This window comes from Hylobates moloch, unplaced genomic scaffold (genome assembly GCF_009828535.3).
Source record: "Hylobates moloch isolate HMO894 unplaced genomic scaffold, HMol_V3 SCAFFOLD_7, whole genome shotgun sequence".
NCBI lineage: Eukaryota > Metazoa > Chordata > Mammalia > Primates > Hylobatidae > Hylobates > Hylobates moloch.
Window position 1 is genome coordinate 132,918,667 of NW_026652282.1, and position 22,405 is coordinate 132,941,071.

The 22,405-nt window shown below is 40.2% G+C and overlaps 1 protein-coding gene across 1 annotated transcript in view; it reads left to right on the top strand.

The window, feature by feature from the left end:
* CLIC2 (chloride intracellular channel 2) overlaps positions 1–22,405 on the top strand; it is a 109,802-nt gene that overhangs the window by 1,994 nt on the left and 85,403 nt on the right. The window lies entirely within an intron of this gene.

Consider the following 22,405-nt stretch of genomic DNA (forward strand, 5'->3'; position numbering starts at 1 on the left):
CCTCTTTATGGCTGAGTAGTTCTCCACGGTGTGTACTTACCACATTTTCTATATCTACTCATTGGTTGATTGGTGCTTAGGTTCGTTCTATATCTTTGCATTTGTGAATTGTGCTGAAATAAACATATGTGTGCGTATGTGTTTTTCATATAATGACTTCTCCTTTGGGCAGATACCCAGTAGTGGGATTGCTGGATCGCGTGGTAGATCTACTTTTAGTTCTTTAAGGAATCTCCATACTGTTTCCCATAGAGGTTATACATTCCCACCTAGCAGTGTATGCACCGTCCCTTTTCACCACATCCACGCCAACGCCTATTGCTTTTTATGTGTTTGATATAATTCACCAGTAATACTATATGGGTCTGAAATTTTCTTCACAAAAAAAGGTTTTTTGTTCTGATTTTAATTTCTTTAATAGCTATAGGACAATTCCCATTTTAAATTTCTTCTTCAGTCGCTTTTAGTAACTTGTATTTGTCTATTTTTGGTTTTTTTTGCATTTTTTGACTGAAGTTGATCTTAATATTTCCTTGTTATACTTCCAGCATCTCTAGAATCTGCTGATACATCCTTTCATTCATTCCTGGGCATGTTGAGAATTTGTGTTTCCTCACTCCTTTTTGTTTTTTTTTGATTCATTTTGTTGCTGACTTGTCAGAGTATTCATTTCAATGACGCTATTGACTTTTAAAATTTTTTGTATTTTTAATCTGTTGTGTATTTCATTGATTTCTGCTCTGGTTATTCTTTCCTTCTACTTCCTTTAGGTTTATTTTCCTCTCATTTTTCTAGTTGCTTAAGGAAGTTACAAATGTGTTTGAGTTTGAACCTTTCTCCTTTACTAATGTAAGCATTTAAAGCTGTAAATTTCCGTTTAGGAACTGTTTTAGTTGCAGTCTATAAATTTTGATGTGTTGCTTTTTTATAATAATTCATTTCACAATATTGTAGGATGTATAATGTGATTTCTTAGATCCACTTAATTCTTAAAAGTGTATTATTTAATTTTCAATTTAACTTCATGTGGTCAGGGAATATATAAGTTTTCAGTCCTTGGAAATGTATTGAGATTTGTGATTTATTTTATGGCTCAACACTTGGTTTCATTCAGCCATTTTATGTCTTTTGAACTGGAAAGTTCAATTGATATATATTTAAAATAATTATTGATAAGTGAAGACATATGTATTTGTCCATTTTCATACTGATATGAAGAAATACCTGAGACTGGGTAATTTATAAAGAAAAAGAGGTTTAATGGACTCACAGTTTCACATGGCTGGGGAGGAGCAAAGGTACATCTTTTATGGCAGCAGGCAAGAGAGCATTGCAGGGAAACTGCCCTTTATAAAACCATTGGATTTCATGAGACTTATTCACTATTATGAGAACAGCATGGGAAAAACCCACCCTTGTGATTCAATTACCTCCCACTGGGTCCCTCCGATGAAACTTGGGGATTATGGGAGCTACAATTCATGATGAGATTTAGGTAGGAACACAGCCAAACCATGTCATTCCACCCCTGGCCCCTCACAAATCTCATGTCTTCACATTTCAAAACCAATCCTGCCTCCCCAACAGTCCCTCAAAGTCTTAATTCATTCCAGCATTAACTAAAAAGTCCACGGTCCAAAGTCTCACCTGAGACAAGGCAAGTACCTTTTGCCTATGAGCCTGTAAAATCAAAAGCAAGTTAGTTACTTCCTAGATACAATGGGGATACAGTCATTGGGTAGATACACCTGTTCCAAATTGGAGAAATTGACCAAAACAAAAGGGCTACAGGGCCCATGCAAGTCTGAAATCCAGTGGGGCAGTCAAATCTTAAAGCTCCAAAATGATCTTCTTTGACTCCATGTCTCACATCCAGTTCACACTGATGCAAGAGGTGAGTTCCCATGGTCTTGGGCAGCTCCGTCCCTGTGGCTTTGCAGGGTACAGCCCCCACCACCTCCTGGATGCTTTTATGGGCTGGAGTTGAGTGTCTGAGGCTTTTCCAGGTGCACAGTGCAAGCTGTTGGTGGATCTGCCATTCTGGGGGCTGGATGATGGTGGCCCTCTTCTCACAGCTCCACTAGGCAGTGCCCCAGTGGGGACTCTGTGTGACAGCTCCCACTCTACATTTCCCTTTTGCACTGCCCTAGCAGAGGTTCTCCATGAGGGCTCTGCCCCTACAGCAGGCTTCTACCTGGATATCCAGGTGTTTCCATGCATCCTTTGAAATCTAGGCAGAGGTTCCCAAACCTCAGTTCTTGACTTCTGAGCACCAGCAGGCCCAACACCATGTGGAAGCTGCCAAGGCTTGCGGCTTGCACTCTCTGAAGCAATGGCCTGCCTGAGCTGTATGTTGGTCCTTTTTCGCCATGGCTGGGATGCAGGACTCCAAGTCCTGAAACTGGACAAAGCAGCAAGGCCCATAAAACCAGTTTTTTTCTCCTAGGTCTCCCGGCTTGTGATGGGAGGGGCTGCTGTGAAGACTGCTGGCATGCTCTGGAGACATTTTCCCCATTGTCTGGCGATTAACATTTGGCTCTTCATTACTTATGCAAATTTCTGCAGCTGGCTTGAATTTCTCCTCAGAAAATGGGTTTTTCTGTTCTTTCCCATTGTGAGGCTGCAAATTTTCTGAGTTTTTCTGCTCTGCTTCCGTTTTAAACATAAGTTTTAATCCCAAATCATATCTTTGTGAATCAGTAAAACTGAATGCTTTTAAGAGCACCCAAGTCACATCTTGAATACTTTGCTGCTTAGAAATTTCTTCCACCAGATAACCTAAATCATCTCTCTCAAGTTCAAAGTTCCACAGATCTCTAGGGCAGGGGTAAAATGCCACCAGTCTCTTTGCTAAAGCATAGCAAGAATCACCTTTGCTCTTGTTCTCAATAAGTTCCTCATCTCCATGTGAGACCACCTCAGCCTGGACTTTTTGGTCAAAACTATTCAACAAATCTCTAGGGAGCTCCAAACTTTCCCACATCTTCCTGTCTTTTTCTGAGCCATCCAAAGTGTTCCAATCTCTGCCTGTTACCCAGTTCCAAAGTTGCTTCCACATTTTTGGGTATCTTAATAGCAGTACCCCACTCTACTGGTACCAATTTACTATATTAGTCCATTCTTACACTGCTATAATGGCATACCTGAGACTGGGTAATTTATACAGAAAAATAGGTTTAATGGACTCACAGTTTCACATGCCTGGGGAGGCCTCACAATCATGGCAAAGGTGAAGGAGCAGCAAAGGCACATCTTACATGGTGGTAGGCAAGAGAGCATGTGCAGGGTAACTTCCCTTTATCAAGCCATCCCTGAGACTTACTCACTGTCATGAGAATAGCATGGGAAAAACTTGCCTCCATGATTCAATTACTTCTCGCTGGATCCCTCCCATAACACGTGGGGATTATAGAAGCTACGTTTCAAGATGTCATTTGGGTAGGGACACAGCCAAACCATATCAATATATTATTGCCATGTTGCTCGTTGTTTTCTCTCCATTTTGCTGTTGTTTTGTTCCTCTAGTCCTCTCTTGTGTTCTTTATTTGGTGGTTTTTTATAGTCATTTGCTTTGATTCTTTTCTCTTCATCTTTTGTGTGTCTATTATAGGTTTTTTATTTGTGGTTACTACAAGGCTTGCATAAGATGTCTTGTAGTTATAACTGTCTACTTTAAGTTGATAACAACTTAAATTTGATCCCATATAAAAACTTTATACTTTTATGTCCTTCCCTCACATTGTGTTCTTGTAGTCAGAGTGTACTTCTTTTATATAGAGCAGTCATTAACAAATTTTTGTGGTTATAGTTATTCTTAATATTTTTGTTTTTTAACTTTTATATTAGGGTAATAGTAATTTGTAGGGACCTGCCCCACAGGGTCGGTGGGTCTCTCCCCGTGTGCAGCGACGAGAGAGTGTAGAAATAAAGACACAAGACAAAGACATAAAAGAAAAGGCAGCTGGGCCTGGAGGACCACTACCACCAATGCGCAGAGACCGGTAGTGGCCCCAAATGTCTAGCTTCGCTGTTATTTATTGAATACAAAGCAAAAGGGGCAGGGTAAAGAATGTGAGTCTTCTCCAATGATAGGTAAGGTCACGTGGGTCACGTGTCCACTGGACAGGGGGCCCTTCCCTGCCTGGCAGCCGAGGCAGAGAGAGAGAGAAGACAGAGAAAGACAGCTTACACCATTATTTCTACATATCGGAGACTTTTAGTACTTTCACTAATTTACTACTGCTATCTAGAAGGCAGAGCCAGGTGTACAGGATGGAACATGAAGGTGGACTAGGAGCATGACCACTGAAGCACAGCATCACAGGGAGACGGTTAGGCCTCCGGATAACTGTGGGAAAGCCTGACTGGTGTCAGGCCCTCCACAACAGGTGGAGGAGCAGAGTCTTCTCTAAAATCCCCCGGGGAAAATGTGACTCCCTTTCCCGGTCTGCTAAGTAGTGGGTGTTGTTTCTTGACACCTCTTGCTACCACTAGACCAAGGTCCGCCTGGCAACGGGCATCTTCCCAGATGCTGGCATCACCGCTAGACCAAGGAGCCCTCTGGTGGCCCTGTCCAGGCATAACAGAAGGCTCGCACTCCTGTCTTCTGGTCACACCTCACTATGTCCCCTCAGCTCCTATCTCTGTATGGCCTGGTTTTTCCTAGGTTATGATTATAAAGCAGGGATTATTATAATATTGGGACAAAGAGTAATTACTACCAACTAATGATTAATGATATTCATATATAATCATATCTAAGATCTATATCTGGTATGACTATTCTTGTTTTATATTTTATTATACTGGAACAGCTCGTGTCCTTGGTCTCTTGCCTCGGCACCTGGGTGGCTTGCTGCCCACAGTAATTACCATCATTACAATGTTCCATTATTCTGTATTTGTCTATATATTTACACTTACTAGTAAGATTTATGCTTTCATGTGCTTTTATGTTGCTGTTTAGCATGTTTTTATTTTATTTTATTATTATTTTTTGAGACAGGGTCTCACTCTGTCATCCAGGCTGGAGTGCAGTGGTGTGATCACAGCTCATTTCAGCCTTGACCTCCTTGAGCTCCAGTGATCCTCCTACCTCAGCCTCCCAAGTAGCTGGTACTACAGGCACATGTCACGATGCCTGGCTAATTTTTTATTTTTTTGTTGAGACAGGGTTTTGCCATGTTGCCTTGGCTGGTCTTGAAGTCCTGAGCTCAAGCAATATGCCTGCCTTGGCCTCCCAAAGTGCTGGGATTGTAGGCATGAGCCCATGCCCAGCGTGTTTTCATTTCAATTTGAAGAACTCCTTTAAGTGTTTCTTATAAGGCATATGTAATGGTGATTATCTCCCTCAGTTTTTGTTTGTCTGGGAAAGACTTTATGTCTCTTTCATTTTTAAAGGATAGTTTTTCCAGGTATAGTTATCTTGTTGGCAGTTTTTTTTTTAAATTTCAATACTTTGAATGTATCATCCCACTCTCTCCTGGCCTACAAGACTTCTGCTGAGAAATCCACTAAAAGTCTTATTGAAGTTACTTTATATGTGATGAGTCGCTTTTCTCTTGCTAATTAAAAATTATCTCTTTGGCTTTGACTTTTGACAAATTAATTATAATGCCTTAGTGTAGACCTGTTTATGTTCCACTTATGTGACGTTATTTGGGCTTCTTGAATCTAGGTATCTATTTTCTTCCCCAGATTTGAGAAGTTTTGAGTCATTATTTCTTTAAATATGCTTTTCTCTCCTTTCCCTCTCACTTCTGTTCTGGGGAATATCATAATGTGTATGTCATAATAGTGTTCCATAAATCCTGTAGGCTTTTCTCATTCTTTTTCATTTTTTTCTCTTCTTACTGTATAATTTCAAAAGATGTGTTTTTGAGTTGGCTAATTATTTCTCTCTGATTGAATATGCTGTTGAAGTGGTCTATTGCATTTTTTAGTTTTGCCACTGTATTCTTCAGATCCAGAACTTCTGTTTGGATCTTTTTTAATAATTTCTAATATTTTTGGACCATTTTTGTTCATGTATTGTTTTCCTGATGTTGTTGAGTAGTCTATCTGTATTCTCTTGTAGCTTGCTGAGCTTCTTTAGATTTATTATTTTGAATTCGTCATCAGGCATTTCGTAGGTCTTCATTTATTTTGGGTAGGTTACTGGAAATTTGTTGTGTTGCTTTGATGGTGTCATGTTTCCCTGATTTTTCACATTTCATGTAGCTTAGCACTGGAATCTGTACTTTTATTTTTATTTAAATTTTTGATATATTGTATTTGTACATATTTGTGGGATATATGTGAAATTTATTACATGTGTAGAATATGTAATGATAAAGTCAGGGTGTGATGGTTAATATTGTCAACTTGATTGGATTGAAGAATGCAAAGTATTGTTCCTGGGTGTGTATATGAGGGTGTTGTCAAAGGAGATTAACATTTGAATCATTGGACTCGGAAAGGCAGACTCACCCTCAATCTGGGTGGGCACAATCTAATGAGCTGCCAGTGTGGCCAGAATAAAAGCAGGCAGAAGAACGTGAAAAGACTAGACTGGCTTGGTATCCCCGCCTACATTTTTCTCCCATGCTAAATGCTTCCTGCCCTCAAACATTAGACTCCAAGTTCTTCAGCTTTGGGACTCTTGGACCTTCAACAACAGACTGAAGGCTGCACTGTTGGCTTCCTTACTTTTGAGGCTTTGGGATTCAGACTGGCTTCCTCTCTCCTCAGCCTGCAGATGGCCTATTGTGGGACCTCACCTTGTGATTGTGTGAGTCAATACTCCTTAATAAAATCCCCTTTATATATACATCTATCCTATTAGTTCTTTCCCTCTAGAGAACCCTAATACACAGGGTATATAGAATATCCATCACCCAGATATTTATCATTTATATATGGGTACATTTCAAGTCTTCTAGCTGTTTTTAAAAATACAATGCATTGTTGTTAACTATCATCACCCTACTCTGCTATCAAACGTTAGAACATATTCTATCTAGTTGTATTATTGTACCCATTAACCAACCTTTCTTTCACCAACCCATACACAATTCCCACTCTCTGGTATCCATCATTTCACTTTCTACCTCTGTGATCTACTTGTTTAGATCCCATGTATGAGTGAGAACGTGTGAAATTTGTCATTCTGTGCCTGGCTTATTTTGCTTAACATAATGTACTTCAGTTCCATCCGTGTTGCTGCAAATAACATGATTTAATTCTTTTTTATGGTCATATATATAAAGACCACATCCTCTTAATCCATTTGTGCATTAATGGACATGTAGGTTGATTCCATATCTTTGTTATTGTGAATAGTGTGGCAATAAACATGGGAGTGCATGCATCTTTTTGATATATTGATTTATTTTCTTTTAGATAAATACCCACTAGTGGGATTGTTGGATTGTATGGTAGTTCTATTTTTAGTTTTTTGATAAATCATTATACTGTTTTCCATAGGGGATTACTAACTTACATTCCCATCAGCACTGTAAGAGTTCCCATTTCACTACATCCTTGCCAACAATTGTTATTTTTGTCTTTTTAATAATAGCCATTCTAACTGTGGTAAGATAATGTCTCATTGTGGTTTTGATTTGCATTTCCCTGAGGATTAGTGATGTTGGTCATTTGTTCACATAGCTCTTGACCATTTGTATGTCTCCTCTTGAGAAATATGTATTCATGTCCTTTGCCCACATCTTGATGGGATTATTTTCTTTTTTACTGTTGAGTTGATTGAGTTCCTTGTATATTCTGGATATTAATCCCCTGTCAGATGAGTAGTTTGCAAATATTTCCTCTTATTCCATAGGTTGTTTCTTCACCCTATTGATTTCTTTCTTTTCTGTGCAGAAGCTTTTTAGTTGAATATAGTCCCATTTGTCTATTTTTGATTGTGTTGTCTGTGCTTTTGAGGACTTAGTCATGAAATCTTTGCCTAAATCAAGGTGCTGAGGAGTTTTCCCTGGGTTTTCTTATAGTCGTTTTATAGTTTCAGGTCTTACATTTGTCTTTAATCTATCTTGAATTAGTTTTTGTACATAGTGAGAGATAGGGCTCTAGTTTCACAATAATCGAAAATTATTGTTATCCAGTTTTCCAACACCATTTGTTTAAGAGGGTATCCTCTTTCCCCAGTGAAAATTCTTGAAGACTTTGTAATGATTGATTGGCTGTAAATCTGTGGATTTATTTCTGGGTTCTCTATTCTGTTCCTTTGAGGTATATGTCTATTTTTATACTAGTACCATGCTGTTTTCGTTAATATAGCCTTGTATTTTGAAACTGGGTAGTGTGATTTTTCCAGCTTTGTTTTTTTATGCTCAGGATTGCTTTGGCTAGTCAGACACTTTGTTCAATATAAATTTTAGGATTTTTTTTCTAATTCTGTGAAAAATGACATTCGTATTTTGATAGGAAATGCATTTAATTTGTAGGTTGCTTTGAGCAGTATGGTCATTTTCATGATATTAATCCCTCTGATCCATGAACATGTGATGATTTTCCATTTGTTTGTGTCCTCTTCAATTTTTTTCACGAATGTTTTGTAGTTTTTGTTGTAGAGATCTTTTGCCTCTTTGGTTATATTCTGAGGTTTTTTTGTTTGTTTGTTTGTTTGTTTTTGTGACCATTGTAAACAGGAATGCCCTCTTGATGTCTTGTATGGACATTTCATTATTGGTGTATAGAAAAGCTCTTGATTTTTCTATGTTTTTATACCCTGCAACTTTACTAAAGTTGTTCATCAGTTCTAAGAGCTTCTTGGTATAGTATTTTCATTTTTCTAAATGTAAGTTTATGTTGTCTACAAAGACAAATAATTTGACTTTATCTTTTCTAATTTGGGTTCTTTTTATTACTTTCTCTTGCCTGATTGCTATGCCTGATTCTTATGCCTAGGACTTCCAGTACTATGTTGAATAAAAGTGGTAAACATAGGCATCCTTGTCTTGTTCCAATTCTTTGAGGGAAGGCTTTCAAATTTTCCCCGTTCAGTATGATTCTAGCTGCGGGTTTGTCATATATGGCATTTACTATTTTGAAATAATAAAGGTTCCTTCTATGCCTAGTTTTTCGAGTTTTTAATCATGAAATGATATTGAATTTTATCAAATGCTTTTTCTGCATCTGTTGAGATGACCATATGCTTTTTGTTTCTTATTCTTTTGATGTGATTCATGACATTCAGTGATTTGCATATGTTGAAACATCCTTGCATCCCTGGTATAAATTATACTTAATCATGGTGTATTCATTTTTTGATGTGCTGTTGGATTTGGTTTCCTAGTATCTTGTGGAGAATTTCTGTGTCTATGTTCTTCAGGAATATTGACCTGTACTTTTCTAAATTTATTGTGCCATTTTCTGATTTTGTTATTAGAGTAATGCTGGTCTCATAGGATGAGTTGGGAAGTTTTCTTACACTTTGAACTTTTTAGAATAGTTTGAGAAGTGTTGGCATTAGTTCTTCTTTATATGTTTGGTAGAATTTGGCAATGAATCCAGTCCTGGACTTTTCTTTGTTGGGAGACATTTAATTATTAATTCAATCTCACTACTCATTATTTTTCCATCTAGGTTTTCTATTTCTTCCTGATTCAATCTTGTTAGGTTGTATGCTTCCAGAAATGTATCCAGTTCCTCTAGGTTTTCTTGTTGTTAGTATATAGTTTTCATAATAATCCCTGATGATCCCTTGCATTTTTATAGTATCACTTGTAATGTCTTCCATTTCTAATTTTGTTAATGTTTGTGTTCTCCCTTCTTTTCTTGGTTAGTCTAGCTTGCAATTTATCAATTTTGTTTATCTTTTTAAAAAACTTACTGTTTGTTCCATTGATGCACTGTATTTTTTTCCTCTATTTTGTGTAGTTCTGCTCTGATCTTTATTATTTCTTTCCTTCTGCTAATTTTGGATTTGGTTTGTTGCTGCTTTTCTAGTTCCTTAAGCTACATTGTTAGATTTTTTTAACTTTAAAAGTTTATTTAAAATTTTAAAGATTTAATATTTTAAATCTTTCTACTTTTTTAATATAGGCATTTATTGCTGTAAACTTCCTTCTTATCACTGCTTTTGCTGTATCCCATAGGTTTTGGTATGCTGTATTTTTATTTTCATTTGTTTCAATGATTTTTAATTCCCATCTTAATTTCTTCATTGACCCAGTGGTCTTTCTGGAGCATGTTGTTTAATTTCCATGTATTCGTATGATTTCCAAAGTTGTTTTGTATTGATTTCTAATTTTTTTCCACTGTGATCTGACAAGATGCTTGATATGACTTAGGTATTTTAAAGTTTAAGACTTGTTTTGTGTCCTAACATATTGCCTACTCTATAGAATGTTCCATGTGCTTTTGAGAAGAATGTGTGTTCTACAACTATTGGATGACATATTTTGTAAATGTCTGTTAGATCCATTTGGTTTAAAGCCTGATTTAAATCCAGTGTTTCAGCCAGGCATGGTGGCTCACACTTGTAATCCCAGCATTTTGGGAGGCCAAGGCAGGTGGATCACTTGAGCCCAGGAGCTCGATGCCAGCCTTGGCAACATGGTAAAACTCTGTCTCTACCAAAAATACAAAAATTTGCCAGTCTTATAACCTGGCCTCGAAATAAATAAATAAATAAATCCAGTGTTTTAGATGATCTGTCTAAGAGTAGGGTGTTGAAATCCCTCACTATTATTATATTGAGCCATTCTCTTTAGATCTAGTAATATTTGCTTCATGAATCTGAGCTCCAATATTGGGTGCATGTATATTTATAATTGTTACATCCTCTCCATGGATTGATCTCTTTATTATTATATAATAATATATTTTTTTACTATTTTGACTTAAAGTTTGTTTTTTCTAAGTATAACTACTCCTGCTTATTTTTACTTTCTGTTTGTGTGAAATATATTTTTCTATCCCTATACTTTCATTCTATATATGTCTTTACAGGTAAAGTTCATTTCTTGTAGGCAGCATATACTTGAGCCATGTTTTTATTCGTTCAACCATTCTATGCATTTTAAGTGGAGAATTTAACCCATTCACATTTAAGGTTATTATGGATATGTGAGGTTTTGTTCTTCTCATATTGTTCATTGTTTTCTGGTTGTTTTTAATATTCTTCATTACTTTCTTTCTCTATTATTGTTTATCATTGTGGTTTGGTGGTTTTCTATAGTGATAATATTTTATTCCTTTCTCATCCTTATTTGTAGGTTTGCTCTATTAATGGGTTTTATACTTTCATATGTTTTCATGATAGTAGATATCATGTTTTGCTTCCATGTGTAGGACTCCCTTAAGTATTTTTTGTAGAGCCATTCTAGTGGTGATAAATTTTCTCAGCTATTGTTTTTCTGGAAAATAGTTTATTTCTGCTTCATTTATAAAGGATAACTTTGTTAGGTTTAATGTCCTTAGCTGACAATTTTTTTCTTTCTGCACTTTGAATATATCATCCAATTCTCTCCTATTTATAAGGTTTCTGCTGAGAAATCTGCTGTTAGTCTAATGGGGATTCCTTTATAAGTGACTAGATGCTTTTCTCTTGCTAATTTTAGAGTTCTCTCTTTGTCTTTGACTTTTGACAGTTTAAGTACAGTGTGCTGTGGAGAAGAGCTTTTTGCATTGTATCTGTTTGGCAGTCTCTGGGCTTCCTGCATCTGGATGTTTACATCTCTTTGCTTGGGAAATTTGTGTCTATTATTTTGTTTAATAGGTTTTCTTACCCTTTCATTCTCTCTTTGCCTATTGGAACTGTGATAATTCAAAGATATGTCACCTATGGGGTCCCTTATGTCATGAAGGATTTGCTTATTCTTTTTTATTATTTTTTCTATACTCTTGTCTGACTGGGTTATTTCAAAAAACTTGTCATCAAGTTCTGAGACTTCCATCTGCTTGATGTAGTCTATTGTTGTAACTTTTGAATCCAGTGTGTATTTCATACAATTAATTCTTTACTCCAGGATTTCTGTTTGGTTTATTTTTATTATATCTATCTCTTCGGTAAATTTCTCATTTGTATCCTGAATTATTTTTCTTATTTCTTTCTATTGTTTTCTGGAATTCTCTTATATATCACTAAGCTTTTTTAGTATCAAAATTTTGAATTTTGGGGGATTTCATGCTTTTTTTTTCTTTCTTCTTTTTTTTTTTTTTTTTTTTTGAAATGGAGTCTCACCCTGTCACCCAGGCTGGAGTGCAGTGGTGCAAACTCAGCTCACTGCAACCTTCGCCTTCCAGGTGCAAGTGATTCTCCTGCCTCAGCCTCCTGAGTACCTGGGATTCTATGCATGTGTCACCACACACAGCTATTTTTTGTTTGTTTGTTTTTAGTAGAGATGTGGTTTCGCCCTGTTGGCCAGGCTGGTCATAAACTCCTGACCTCAAGTGATCCACCTGCCTTGGCATCCCAAAGTGCTTGGATTGCAGCATGAGCCACCGTGCCTGGCCTTTTGCTTTTTTTAATTGGGAGCTGTTGCTGGAGAATTATTGTGCCCCTTTGTAGGTGTCATATTTCTTTTTAATGTTTCTTTTGTCCTTACACTGATATCCATACAAAAACAGTCACTTTTTCCACTTAAAAACATTGCTATCATAGGAGAGTGCTTTAACTTTGGAATGTGGGGAGTAGTGTAGTCTTTGCATGAATTATTTGGCTATAAACAGCATCAGTGATAACTGATTTCCTCAGTGGCTTAGGTTGTGGCTACTACTGGAGGCTGGGGTGAAATTTTGCTGGTGACTGGGATGCCAGGTAGGCCAGTTTTTGGGTCCCAATGTTAGCAATGGTGGGGTGGGCGAATCTGTCCCTGGGTTTTAGGTTGGCACACATTGGTGCCAGTGTTAATGGGTCCTCTAAGGCTGACTCTTAAGCCTCCAGGTGGCTTGTTCAGGTGCCAGGAATGACATTGATGGGCTGAGCATGTGGGTGGGTCCTCAAGGCCCTGGATAGCCTGCATGATGTGGCTGATGGCAGTAGCTATGGTAGGGCTATCCAGTAGCTATATTAGGCTCATGCTGGTGTTGGCAGTGGCTGTGATGGGTTGGGGAGGCCAGCGCCCAGACTGGAAGGTGATGCACGGGGGTGGGCACCAGCTTTGGTGGTAACAGCAGGTTGAGTGGGCCTGATGTCAGACCCTGGGAGGAGTGCTCAGGTGCTACTAGTGGTGAACTGGGCTGGTCAATCCCTGGGCCTCTGACTGATATGCTTGGATCTTGGGCATGAGGTGGAGCCTGGCTGAGCTGTGGTTTCACACCACCCCCATCATGCTTCATGAAGATGCTGATTGTGTTATGTAGGGGTGAGGTGAGCCATAGGTCATCAACAGAATGCTCAGGTGAAGGTGGCAATGGCTGTGCTGTTACTAAGTTACTTAAGAAGGTGGAATTGCTTTCCCTGGGAGCAGCCATAGGTAGTTGGCTTTGCCTACACATCAGCTGATATGGTTTATCTGTGTCCCCACCCAAATCTCATCATGATTTTTATTTTCACAAACCCCATGCATTATGGGAAGGACCAAGTGGAGATAATTGAATCATGGGGCCTGTTTTCCACATCCTGTTCTCATGATAGTAAGTTCTCATGAGATCTGATGATTTTACAATGGGCATCCCCCTTCACTTGGCTGTCATTCTTCTTCTCCTTCCTGCTGCCATGTGAAGAAGGATGTGTTTGCTTCTCCTTCCACCATGACTGTAATTTTCCTGAGGCCTCCCTAACACAGCAGAACTGTAAGTCAATTAAGCCTCTTTTCTTTATAAATTACCCAGTCTCAGGTATTTCTTCATAGCAGTGTGAGAATGGACTAATACAGTAAATTGGTACTGGTAGGGTGGGATGCTGAGAATTTCTTTGCAGAAAATGGGATTTTCTTTTCTATTGAATCACTAGGCTGCAAATTTTTCAAATATTTATGCTCTGCTTCCTCTTCAATGCTTTGCCACTTAAAAATTTCTTTCACCAGATACCCTAAATCATCCCTCCCATCACAGGCCCAGTGGCCTAGGAGGAAAAAATCGTTTCCTGGGCCAGGTCCAGGGCCTTCCTGCTCTGTGCAGCCTCAAGTCATGGTGTTCAGGTAGAAGTCTGCTGCAGGGGCAGAGCCCTTATGGAGAACCTCTGCTAGAGCAGTGCAGAAGGGAAATGTAGGGTGTGAACCCCCACACAGAGTCCCCACTGGGGCACTGCCTAATGGAACTGTGAGAAGAAGGCCACCATCATCCAGACCCCAGAATGGTAGATCCACTGAAAGCTTGCACCACGTGCCTGAAGAAGCTGCAAATACTCAACGCCAGCCATGAAAGCAGCCAGGAAGGGGCCTGTACCCTGCAAAGCCAAAAAGGTGGAGCTGCTCAAGGTTGTGGGAGCTCACCTCTTGCATCAGCGTGACCTGGATGTGACACATGGAGTCGAAGGAGATCATTTTGGAGCTTCAAGATGGACTGCCCCATTGGATTTCATGCTTTCATGGGGACTGTAGCCTCTTCATTTTGGCCAATTTAACCCATTTGGATTGGATATATTTACCCAATGCCTGTATCCCCATTGTATCTAGGAAGTAACTAACTTGCTTTTGATTTTACAGGCTCAGGTAGAAGGGACGTTCTTGTCTCAGATGAGACTTTGGACTTAGACTTTTGGGTTAATGCTGGAATAAGTAAGACTTTGGGGGACTGTTGGGAAAGCATGATTGCATTTTGAAATGTGAAGACTTGAATTTTGGGAGGGGCCAGGGGTACAGTGATATGGTTTGGCTGTATAGCCACCCAGATCTCATCTTGAATTGTAGTTCCCATAATCCCCATGTGTCATGGGAGGGACCAGGTGGAGATAATGGAATCATGGGTGTGGTTTCCTCCATCCTGTTCTCGTTATAGTAAGTTCTCTTGATATCTGAAGGTTTTATAAAGGGCTTCTCTGCTTCACTCAGCTCTCATTCTTCTCCTTCCTGCCACCCTGTGAAGAAGGATGTGTTTGCCTCCCCTTCTACCCTAGTTGTAAGTTTCCTGAGGCCTCCCCAAGCCTGTGGAACTGTGAGTCAATTAGTTCTCATTTCTTTATAAATTACCCAGTCTCAGGTATTTCTTCATAGCAGCGTGAGTACAGACTAATACATCAGCCCGCAGCAGTCTGCAGCCACTGCAATAGCAGGCAGTGGAATTTGTCCTTGGGGCATGTTAAAATACATGGCCACCCCTTTGCAGGAAGTGAGGGGAAAGGATTGCTGCCTGCTGCCTATGACTACTACCTTGGTGCTGGATGCAGGGCACCACATAGTCCAGTGTGGACTGTGCTCTAAAGATGATACTGTGTCACTGTTGCCAAGGGCTTGGGAGCTTGTGGTACTCTCTCTGGTGCAGTTCCTTCTTGTGATTTCCAGAGAGCTCACCATGTTAGTCTCAGGGCCAAGGAGGGTTAAAGGGCTCTCTCAAACTAGGATTTCAGTAGTTCATAATGGGAATGTGGACTGCTGATGGTCTCTCACGTTTTCCATGCATTGGGGAGTCTGTCTCAGCTCCCAGCCAATCCTAGCCAAGCAGGCTGCCTCACTTCCCTCCCTTTCCTTGCTTTGTTTCCTGTCATTTTGCTATTGAATTCCAGTGTCCTCTCTTGGATGATCTATTTGAGGTGTAATTATCTACCTGCTATTTTGGTTCTTCTTAGTGGACAAGGTGAGTGAGAGATACCTCTAATCAGCTGTCTTGAAGACCCTGCCCAACCCAGTGTCTGTGCATTTAAAAAAGTCACTTCTTCCAGACTTTATGGACTGGTTACTATAGGGAAAAGCCTTCACCTGTGAGCGAGTATGAGGGCACCATCTGGGTCAAGTGGGCAGTAGCACTAGGTCTGGGGCACATGTACTTTTTGGCAACTGGCTGGGGGAGTGCAGTGGCACTGGCTTTGAGGGGCCCACAGTGGCATCATCCAGGTGAGGGGGATTTGGTTGCTCTGGCTTTGGGAGCCACAGTAACTTGAGATCCAGGAGGCTCCATCAACTGAGTTTTACATTTGCAAAGACTGCAGGGGTCCTCTCCAGCAGAAGGCTGTTTAGGGGTCTGTGGTGGTCACAAGGGCTTCTGGGGTCCTCACTGGCAAAGATTGCTGGGGTCCTCCTGCTCTTCTTATTCTCTGCAGTGGGAACTCATAGCCAAGGAGATTCCTCTTGGGACTGAGCTTTTCCAGCCAGGGGTAAAATATTTCCTACCTTTTTCTATACAGCCATCCTTGATTTTTGTGCTCCACTTGGCTACTGTTCCTTTTTAATTGTACCCCAGAACTGTCCCAGAGCTATTTTCATCCATGAATAGTTGTTAAATTGTTGTTTTTGTGAGAGGATGAAGGTTAGCACTGCCTAGCTTGCTGTCTTCCTGATATCATCTCTCCTTTTTTAGTTATTTAAACTATTTATACTAACTACTTTATCATTGTTTTCTTTTAAATTTAACATCTGGAGCATCTTTTGGTTGATTTTTAGTGATTGCTTTTTTTGTGTCACATTTTCTTTTATGAACATGGTGTATAATATTGTAGAGAATCTGCATTCTATTATCTTCCTCTATTAATGTTGACTTTTGTTCTAGTAATCTGTTCACTTACTGTTTAATCACCTGTAACTTGTTTAGGCTGTGTTTTATATCTTGTTAGTATGGCCCTGTTGAAAGCCCATTGTGTTTTTTAGCTCTTCCATCTTATTGTTACTTGTCTTAGTCCATTTAGTGTTACTATAAAGGAATACCTGAGGCTTGGTAATTTACAAAGAAAGATGCTTCTTTGGCTCATGGTTCTGCAGGCTGTACAAGAAGCAAGTTGCCAACATCTGCTTCTGCTGGGAGCCTGAGGCTGCTTCCATTCATGGTGGAAGGGGAAGGGGAGCCAATTCGTGCAAGAGATCACATGACAAGAGAGGAAGCATGGGTGAGAGGGGAGATGCCAGACTGCTATGATTTCAGTTCTTTTGCATTTGCTGAGGAATGTTTTACTTTATGTGGTCGATTTTAGAGTAAGTGCCATGTGGCGATGAGAAGAATGGAAGAATGTATTTTCTGTTGTTTTTGGGTGAAGAGTTCTATAAATATCTATCAAGTCCACTTGATCCAGAGCTGAGTTAAGGTCCTGAATACTTTGTTAATTTTCTGTTTCAATGATCTGTCTAGTATTGTCAGTGGGATGTTACAGTCTCCTACTATTATTGTGTGGGAGTCTAAGTCTCTTTGAATGTCTCTAAGAACTTACTTTATGAATCTTAGTGCTCCTATACTGGGTGCATATATATTTAGGATAGTTAGCTCTTCTTGTTGAATTGAACCTTTTACCATTATGTAATGCCCTTCTTTTTCTTTCTTGATTTTTGTTGGTTTAAAGTCTGTTTTGACAGAAAGTAGAATTGCAACCACTGCCTTTTTCTATTTTCCATTTGCTTGGTAAATTTTCCTCCATCCCTTTGTTTTGAGCCTATATGTGTTATTGCATGTGAGATGGTTCTCTTGAAGACCGCATACCAATGGGTCTTGGTTCTTTAACCAGCTTGCCATTCTGTATCATTTAATTGGGACATTTAGCCCATTTACATTTAAGGTTAGTATTGTTATGTATGGATTTTATCCTGTCATTATGATGTTAGCTAGTTATTTTGCAGACTTGTTTACGTGGTTGCTTTATAGTGTCACTGGTCTGTGTACTTCAATGTGGTTTTGGAGTGACTGGTAATGGTCTTTCCTTTCCATATTTAGTACTTCCTTCTGGAGCTCTTGTAAGGCAGATCTGGTGGTAACAAATTCCCTCAGCATTTGCTTGTCTGAAAAAGATCTTATTTCTTTGCTTATGAAGCTTAGTTTGGCTGGATAGGAAATTCTGGGATGGAAATTCTTTTCTTTAAGAATGTTGAATATTGTCCCCTAATCCCTCCTGGCTTATGGGGTTTCCACTGAGAGGTCTGCTGCTAGTCTGAAGGGCTTCCCTTTGTAGGTAACTTGGATTTTCTCTCTAGCTGCCCTTAACATTTTTTCTTGCATTGCAACCTTGAAGAATCTGATGATTATGTGTCGTGGGGATGATCTTCTCATGAAGTATCTTACTGGGGTTCTCTGCATTTTCTGAATTTGAATGTTGGCCTGTCTTGCTGGTTGGGGAATTTTTCCTGGATGATATTCTGAAGTATGTTTTCCAACTTGGTTCTATTCTCCTCATCTCTTTCAGGTACCCCAATCAGTCAAAGGTTTGGTCTATTTACATAATCCCATTTCTCAAAGGTTTTGTTTATTCCTTTTCATTCTTTTTTCTCTATTCTTGTCTCCCTGCCTTATTTCAGAAAAAATAGTCTTCAAGCTCTGAGAATAATCTGCTTGGTCTATTCTGCTATTAATACTTGTGATGGCATTGTGAAGTTCTTGTAGTGTGTTTTTCAGTTCTAACAGGTCAGTTATGTTCCTCTCTATGCTGACTAATTTGGCTATCCACTCCTGTATTGTTTTATCTTAATTCTTAGCCCTTTGCATTGGGTTACAACATGCTCCTTTAGCTCAGCAAAGTTCATTATTACCCACCTTCTGAAGCTTACTTCTGTCATTTCAGCCATCCCAGCCTCAGTCCAGTTCTGAGCCCTTGCTGGAGAGGCATTGCAGTCATTTGGAGGAAAAGGGGCACTCTGACTTTTTGAGTTTTCTGCATTTTTGTATTGATTCTTTCTCATCTTTGGGGGCTTACTACCTTCAATCTTTGAGGTTGCTGACCTTTGGATGGGGACTTTGTGGGGGACTTTTGTTGTTGTTGTTTTGTGTTTGTTTTTCTTTTAATGGTCTAGCCAGTCTTCTGTAGGGCTGCTTCTATTTGCTGGGGGTTCACTCCAGACCCTACTTGCCTCAGTTATTCCCATACCTGGAGGTGTCACCAGTGAAGACTGCAAAACAGCAAAGATGGCAGCCTGCCTCTTTCTCTGGAAGCTCCATCCCAGAGGGCTACTGATTTATTGCTGGCTCCAACAGGTCTGTAGGAGGTGGCTAGAGACCCCATTTGGAGGTTCTCACCCAGTCAGTAGGAACAGGATCAGGGACCCAGTTAAAGACACAGTCTGGCTGCTTTGTGGTAGAGCAGCTGTGCTGTGTTGGGGATCCTTTCAGCCCCCATCTGGTTTGGGCTTTCCACGGCCCAGAAACTGGACTGGCTAAGAAGCCCGAATGTCTCAAGTGGCGACCTGCCTTGCCCCTCAGGCACTCTGTCTCAGGGAGAAATTAGAGCTCTGTTGGCCCCATAGAACATGGGTGGGGGTGGCCAGAGGCCCTGGCTTGGAGGACCCTGCTAGGAGGATCTGCCCCATGAGGAGGAGTGGATTGGGGTCCCACTTAAAGAAGCAGTCTGGCCACACCTCAACAAAACAGCTATGTCATGGTGGGGAACCACCTCTGTCCCCATTGGCTTGGACTCTCCAAAGCTTGCAGGCTGGAACGGCTGAGTTGTCCAACCAACCCAAGTGGCAGCCCTCCCCTCCTCAGGGCACTCCATCCTAGAGATAGTTCAGAGCTCTGTCCATAATATGTGCAAGCAGGCATGGCCAGAAGTCCCAGCTGGGAGGTTCTGCCCAGTGAGGAGGAATGGATTGGGCCCACTTAAAGAAGCAGTTTGGCCACAATATGGCAATGGAGGGACCCTTCCTGTCTGGACCATTTGGATTCTCCAAAGCCTGCAGGTTGGAATAGCTGAGTTGACCAAACAGCAGAGATGGTGTCCACCCCTCCCCCTGCCCACAGGGGCCTCTGTCCAGCCTCAGGCAGGCTCCACCCTGTTGCTGGTAGCTGGCTGGAATTCCAAGCCAGTGGGTCTTATCTTGTGAGGTGCCATGAAAGTGTGGCCCAAAGAACAATGCTGCTCGGCTCCCTGGGTTCCACCCCTTTCCTAGGGGTATGTGCAGCTCTCTTGCCCTGCATGAGTTGCAGACATCTATGTTGGGGATCCCGGGGCTGGAGTATGTAATGCTACTGGGTCTCTTTGTGTGCCTGAGCACCTGCTCTGCCAAGACTCCAAACAACTGTGTGTGTCAGCCCCAAGGCCCTGGTGGGCTCACAAGGGGATCTCCTGATCAGCAAATTGCAAAGATACATGGGAAGAGTGTGGTTTCCAGGGGTTGCACAATCACTCACTGCTTCCCTTGGCTGGGTTTGGGGGTTCCCTTGGCTCAGTGTCGCTCCTGAGTGAGCCATTTCCCCACCCTGCTTATCTTCGTGCTCCGTGGGTCGAGTTGTCCTAATCAGTCCCAGTGCAAGAACCTGGATATTTCAGTTGAAGGTGCTGTATTCACTTGCCTCTTTCATTCCTCTGAGTGCGGCGGGCCACGGCTGCTTCTAATTAGCCATCTTGGCCCCTCTGACAAAGGACTCTTAGTAAGAAGACCTCAGGGCAGGGGTTAAAAACATGTTGAACTATGTTTAAATACTAGCTTTACTACTTACTCTCTAGTGTCTTCACCTTTCTGATCCTCATTGCTTTTCTTTTGAAAAATGTGGATAATTTTACTGAGTTCATAGGGTATTTTTGAGGATTAAAAGAGATAAGCTTTTCAATAAGCTTAGAATAGTAGGCTGCCTATATACTTCCTCTGTCAGAATTGGATGAGAAATTTGGGTAGAATGGATTTTGCTAGTAGAAGTTCAGGAAGAGAGAGGAATATTAGTAGATTCACTTGGAGGAAAGAGGAGAGGCAGAAGCAAAAGATAAGGATTTATAGTAACCTTTGCGATATTATGGCATGCAAAATGTAGATATCTGTGTGACATGGCTGCTCTAGCTTAAAAAGAGCCTGAAAAAGCAAGTGTCTCAACTGGGGTTGAGTACATTATTACCACAAACAAAATTAAGGCTCCTATTAGTAAAGAAAGATAGAAATAAATACTGGGTAGTCAATAAAGTGTCTGACACAGTCTCATAAGACAGGCGATAATAGTATAGTGTGCTTGTTTTCAAACTAGAAGTAAAAGGTGACTTCCAGAAATCACATTGTTCTCTATTTCATTCAGACTCTATCTGGTGTTGTTTCTAATACTTTAAGAAATTTATTGTCAAGCTAGACATGGTTCATATGAGATTTTAAAGTATGGTGAGAAGTTTGGAAATTACTTAGGAAGTTTCTCAACTTAGGTTGAGAAAATTTGTTTTGTAGTGCAAGAAAGTCACTGTCCTTAAATATCTAATAGAGTATTATGAAAAAGAGAACTCAGACCTGGTTTTTTTAATAACTCCTAGTGATGGAAGTAGAATTAATAGGCAGAAGTTGCAATAGGGAGACCAGGAATTCATTCAACATGAGGAAACACATTTAACCAATATAACTATTCAACAGCCACATAACAAACATACCCTATTAAAAGTGTTTAGGAAGATTCTAGATGACTGATTACTGGGAATCTATAAAAGATACTTAGGCACTGTATGGAGATTTAGCAGGGTTGAAATTTGAGGTCCTTTATAAGAGTCTAGAAGTACTTTGGGAGTTATACAGTATTCTTCTCCATTATCTACCTCCAACATACCCCCAGCCTAACTAAAGAAGGTCCTGAAGAAACATACAGCTCATGAATGCTATAGAGAGCAACTGGGAATCATCGACCCACAAAAGGCATCTATCATTACCCCTTCTGCTTTTTTTTATGATTATTATACTTTAAGTTCTAGGGTGCATGTGCACAATGTGCAGGTTTGTTACATATGTATACATGTGCCATGTTGGTGTGCTGCATCCATTAACTCGTCATTTACATTAGGTGTATCTCCTAATGCTATCCCTCCTCCCTCCCCCCACCACATGACAGGCCCCAGTGTGTGATGTTCCCCTTCCTGTGTCCAAGTGTTCTCATTGTTCAATTCCCACCTATGAGTGAGAATCTACAGTATTTGGTTTTTTGTCCTTGCGATAGTTTGCTCAGAATGATGGTTTCCAGTTTCATCCACGTCCCTACAAACGACATGAACTCATCCTTTTTTATGGCTGCATAGTATTCCATGGTGTATATGTGCCACATTTTCTTAATCCAGTCTATCATTGATGGACATTTGGGTTGGTTCCAAGTCTTTGCTATTGTGAATAGTGCTGCAATGAACATACGTGTGCATGTGTCTTTATAGTAGCATGATTTATAATCCTTTGGGTATATACCCACTAATGGGATGGCTGGGTCAAATGGTATTTCTAGTTCTAGATCCCTGAGGAATCGCCACACTGACTGCCACAATCGTTGAACTAGTTTACAGTCCCACCAACAGTGTAAGTGTTCCTATTTCTCCACATCCTCTCCAGCACCTGTTGTTTCCTGACTTTTTAATGATTGCCATTCTAACTGGTGTGAGATGGTATCTCATTGTAGTTTTGATTTGCATTTCTCTGATGGCCAGTGATGATGAGCATTTTTT